This window comes from Lissotriton helveticus, chromosome 3_1 (genome assembly GCF_964261635.1).
Source record: "Lissotriton helveticus chromosome 3_1, aLisHel1.1, whole genome shotgun sequence".
Taxonomy (NCBI): Eukaryota; Metazoa; Chordata; class Amphibia; order Caudata; family Salamandridae; genus Lissotriton; species Lissotriton helveticus.
The window spans coordinates 680341817-680347816 of record NC_136061.1 but is presented as its reverse complement, the minus strand read 5'-3'; positions in this window follow the sequence as shown (position 1 = coordinate 680347816).

Below are 6000 nucleotides of genomic sequence, written 5' to 3'. Positions count from 1 at the left end.
GGGTTTATAGGTGAATAGGGTGGGAAGTAATTTAATTATAATTAATAAATTGATAATTTGTATTAATTAATAATTAGGTACTTATGATTTGATATTGTTAACTGAGGTAAATAATGCATTAATGATTATTTATTAATTGTTTGTTAATTATTAATAATTAATTGGTAAATATGTAAATTGTGTTATTTTTTAAGGAGAAGTTTGTGGGTTTATAGGGGAATAGGGTGGCAAGTAATTTAATAATAATTAATTAATTTATATTTTTAATTATTTAATATTTATGTATTTTGTATTGTAAATTGTGTCAAATAATACATTGTTAATTACTTATTAATTGGTTATTAATAATTATTAATTAATTATGTTAGTAGTGTCATTTTTTTGAGAGTGGGTTGTGGGTTGAAGGGATAGTAGGTTGGGAAGTAATTTAATTTCAATATATTTTTTACATGTTTATATTATAAAATGTATTTTAAGTTGTTTTATACTGTGAATGTGTGAATACAATTATTATTTATTGTTTTTAAATTGCTTGTTAATTTTAATTAATTAAGTAATTCATTATTACTTAATCATGTTAATAGTGTTATGTTTTAGGACATTGGTGGTGTCATTTATAGGGGAATATGGTGGGAAGCAAAAAAATTTAATTAATTAATTGTTTGTAGAATAATTTTCATTATTTTGCTTGAGAAGGAATAGTAAATGGTTCCCATATGCCATCCAACACTTTTCCTACTGTTGCACTTGCTGGAGCGGGAATAGTAACTTTTACCCCTACGCTAGCTAACACTTTCCCTACTGTTGCACTCACTGGAGTGGGAATAGTAAAGTATTCCCCTCCGCTATCCAACACTTTTCCTACTGTTGCACTTGGTGGAGCAGGAATAGTAATGCTTACCCCTCCGCTAGCCAATACTTTCCCTGCTGTTGCACTCGCCGGAGTGGGAATAGTAATTGTTACCCCTCCGCTATCCAACATTTTCTCTACTGTTGCATTCCCTGGAGTAGGAATAGTAAATTATTCCCCTCCGCTATCCAACACTTTCCCTACTGTTGTACTCGCTGGAGTGGGAATAGTAATTGTTACCCATCCGCTATCACACTTTTCCCTACTGTTGCACTTGCTGGAGTGGGAATAGTAAATTATTCCCCTCTGTTATCTAAAACTTTCCTTACTGTTGCATTAGCTGGAGTGGAAATAATAATTTTTACCACTCCGCTGTCCAACATTTTTCCTACTGTTGCACTCTCTGGAGTGGGAATAGTAAATTACTCCACTCCGCTATCCAACACTTTCCCTACTGTTGGTATCTCTGTAGAGGGAATAGTAATATTTACCCCTACGGGCAGTGGTTCCCAAACTTTTCCGACCCGCAGCTCCCTTGACCCATAGGCCATTTCCCGTGGCTCCCCACTGGTACTTTTTTGGGAGGGTGGGGTGAATGTACACCCAGCCTCTGACGTACTTGCATTTTTCTTCCGGAAAAAATTTGGGATGAAGCTGATGAAGGTATTATAATCATATACGCAGGGTGCATTACTAAGGCAGTGCCTCTAGTAAAAATATTCCTAGTTACACTTGTTTGGCAATGCCTTTTTTAGCGTACCCTCTCAAACGTTTGTCATCCCACTTACAGTGCTAGATAGCTCCTGTATGCATGAAAGCCCTATTGCTAAAGTGTTTCTGCAGTTGAAGAATGTTTGCATGTACTTCAATTTCTACCCACGGTTATACGTGCCAACACACCGGTCTCAGCAGGGTGACTCATGATTTTTTAAACCATATGTAGCTTTATTTTTGCTATCTCTTCAATAAAATTACTTCCAAATCAATGCAAGCAAAATAAATTCCTCAGAATTTATTTTTTTAATGTCTGTCTTGCTTTTAAATGTTGGCTTAGGCAGTGTATGGTGTTTTACTTCCCTGTGCTCAAGGAGAGAGCAGGCCTGGCTGGAAATGTGTGTGTACTGAAAGAAATGTGTAATGGAAATACCTATGGTACTAGTACAAATGTCAAAACTGAATAATACTTAGGGGCCGATTACGATGTCGGTCGGAAAGACTCCGAACGGTATTCGGATTTTCCGAATACGGTTTGGAGCCTATGTTTACGAACGAATCGGATACATTTCCGGCTGACGGATTCTGACGGATTATGATGCAGGGAAACATATTGGGTTGTCCGATTTAGTTCCGATCGGCATTCGGACAGCCCGAGTCATTCGGAGCTGAATCGTACAGTTCTATGGACACGGTTTCCGACCAAGCGATTATGATGACCGATTCTGACAGACGTTCCAAATCTGTTTGCCCAACATGAAATGGCTGTCGGAATCTGACTCTGGTGGCCTGTGGCAGGCCCCCCTTCACCCACAGGCCTCCAGTTAGGGCCCATAGGGGTACCGATGGGTCCCCTCTTTGCAAACATGTACAGTGTTGCAGGCACCTTGAGGTGCCCACCACAGGGTGCAAGGTTTTCCTCAACCACCCCTTTTTCTCATTTGGAAAACAGGTTCCCATTGAAGTCAATGCGAGTCCAACCGAACAATGTTTGGAAGCATCGTAATCAGTCGGTCTGACTCACAGAACCCGATTCAGTCGGAAACATTCCGAAATCGATTCAGGCGAAAGACTTTTGACCAACATTGTAATCAGCCCCATAGTGTGTTTAATAGACAGGACCAAGGTACTATCCAGAAATCCTACGTTGGTGTAAAATGAATTTGGAAAAAAGGAAACTATTAACGAGTCTAACCAAATAAATCAGGTATCTTCTACTTACTTTGGGAGTGTTGGAACATGGGGATCCTGTGAAATATGGAGGTCATCCCCCTCGACATGCCATCAATTAAGCACTACATTTACAGCTTTAAGCATGTCACTTACAAATAATCGACATCAAAGTACTTGGTGCGCGGCTCCCCAGGCTAGGTGTGACGGCTCCCCAGGGAGCCATGGCACATAGTTTAAGAACCCGAGCGCTACGCTATCCAACACTTTCCTTATTGTTGCACTCCATGGAGTGGGAATAGTAAATTATTCCCCTCCGCTATCCAACACTTTCTCTACTAAAGCACTCTCTGGAGTGGGAATAGTAAATTATTCCCCTCTGCTATCCAAAACTTTCCCTACTGTTGTACCCCCAGGAGTGGGAATAGTCCGCTATTTAATATTTTCCCTACTATTGCTGTTAATGTAGTGTAAAATGTAATTGTAAAAGAATTAAAATATTTTAATATTTTAAATTATTATTAGGGCTCCCGGTTTTATGGTATTTATTTTTTTTACATTTCGGTCTGTATTTATCCATATTTATTTTTTGGTCATTTTATCTGTATTTATCCACATTTATTTTTGACACAAGAAAAAACGACGCCAAAGCTAGTATTTAGCATTATTTATTTAAGTTGGCATGCACACTTGCACTAGGTTGTTATAGCTGTTTTTGTTAATTGCTCCACTCCGTGTAGATGTCTTTTTCAAAGCATATTCTACCTGTTACAACTCTCTTTTGCAGTTCTAATTTTATATCAGGCAATTCTCTCCCTCTGTGTACATAATACAAGAACACTGTCTCCCTAGATACATTACCACTGCACCTGTCACAAGGCACATCACCCATGCACCTCTCTTAAGGATCACCAGCCCTTTAGCTATCTTTCCAGGCACAGATCTGCTTCACAAAGTTTTCTAAGGGCATCACTCATTTTCTGCAGCCGTCTCTCTTAAGGCACATCCCACTACTCTTGGGTATCTATCTCGGGTATGTCACAGTCTGCAAATATGTTTCTCCCACGAAGGATGCATCTCCAAGCTCAGAGCTTTCTTAGAGAGCACCAACCCCTGCAGCTCTCTCACCCAGGTCACGCCTTGCCTCCTGAGTCTTTCATTTCTAGCGCACGCGTAGCTCGCACCAACCAGATCTCGCTCCCAGGTTGTCTCACCCCTGGAGCTCTCACGCTAAGCACATCAACCTTGCAGAATTGTATCTCATGGATGCGCCCACATCTCTTCTGGGCCTCTCTCTGTCTCCATGGCACCGCATTTTCCCTGCAGGCTGTTTCACTTTTGGAACAACACTCCCTGAAGCGTAGCAAAACCAACTCTGCTTTTTTTTCCTCGATCGTGGTCATGGTGGGTGGCATGACATGACGGTCACCATGGTAGCTCCCACTCCACATGAAGATTTTATGAAGATTTGAAGATTGTGCACAGGGCCCCGGCCTCTGGTATGTGCAGTAGAGGAGTCGCTGACCTTTGCCGCTGACAAGCATGGAAGAGTAAAAGTGTGTGTGTGCATCCAAGACAAAGCACTTACATAAACTAACTCAGGGTGGTTGGGAGCGGGCGCGGCCTGTGTTAGCACAGGGTTAAATTGCCCCAGTGCAGAGAACCACAGCCTAGCTGGGCAAGGGTTCAATGTATTTTAAAATACCCAAAATTGTTAAAAAAAAAGAGCTTGTAGATCAATTATCACGATAGGGCTTGGGTTAAGTTAAAGGCCCTGCCCTTCTTCTGGCCTTCTCCTGGCCTGGGCAGTGCAGTGGTATTGCCCTTGTACACTGTGCCCTGCGCTGAAGGCATGATTGCTCAGGGCAGGCCTTGGACTCCTTACTCTATGGTTTACTTAATAATTCACTTTATACGCATGAAGTGAATTCTCTGTGTGAAGTGAACCACGGTGTGACGAGTCAAATATCGATTTCATGGAGTGGTCTACCTCGCTGTGCATTAGGTACAATAGCCCCCACCCCCACCCCTTCCCCTTTGCAGAACAACAGGTACATGGAAAAGAACCTCTAACAGGAAAGGAGCAGCTCATAGCAAAATTCGGCGAAGGCCAGAAGGGTTGGGAGACAGTATGTCACAGGTCAGATGAGGCTGACGTGTGACTGATTCTGCCGAACCCTACCAGCCCTTCAAAGGCCCTACTTGTTTGGATTGATGTGAATTTCTGTATAAGTCAGTCAGAACACAGCCTTTAGGCTTGGCTGGGTATCGCAGTGGGCGTGGATGGTCTGTGTGACACATGACATGAGCTCCCCATGGAGATGTTCGTCACCTCCTGTAAAAGGGGTGGGGGGGATTTAGGAATGGCCCCCTTCAGAAATGGACCACCCCGAGCTCCCGGCCCAGCTGCTGGGCACTGGGAAAGCTCTGAATCATGAAATCTCGGTGGGAGAGGCATGTAAGGGTGTCCCCTCTGCCTGTCTGTTGTTGTTTACCCCCTATCAAATATCCTCGTGTCAACCCTGCATTTCCTGATGTCATCGATAGTTTTGTTTTGTTGTGGATAGAAAATTAGTTTGTGCTCTAAGCACCCTACATGCATAGCTGCCTGTCTCAATTACTTATTTCAGGGTTATTAATGATGGTATAAAAATGTGAGCAGAAAGTGGCACGCACTAACGTGTTTTGCTGCTACCGGTAGATATCAGATTTTACAGCTTCCGAGAGGCAAGGGTGCTCCGTGCTGAATTTGAGTTGGTGGTTTCCAGTGATCAGCACCAGCACTTAATCACCACCAGCGCTTTTCATAAGCATCAGCTAAGGACACATTTATTTAAGGGGAGACTAAGTGCTTTGCCCAGAATCACAGGATGTTGAGCCCACCCCAGACTCGAACCTGGTTCCCCGCCTATTAAGCCACCCCCCACATACTTTCATGATTAGTAGTTGGTCCTATTGTAGGTGGTGCTAACAAGAGAAAAGGGGCTGATGCCAGCTGCCTTTTGAGGAGAGCCCCGGCACTAATTTTGTAAACAAATTAATCACTGAAGCGACCCACCCTTCTCACTGGCCCACTCCGATTTGTGGCAAAATACTCCCAATTCCAGTTGTGCCCTACATCCCCCACACGTGAGAGCTGAAAAACAAAAGGTTGCTGGAGCTTCAGCCGATGTCCTGGGGTGTTTTCACACCTCTTAATGGACATCGGCTGCTTGGCAATGCTCCAACAATTATCTTGCGTGAACTGCTGCTTTGAGGGGTGCTGG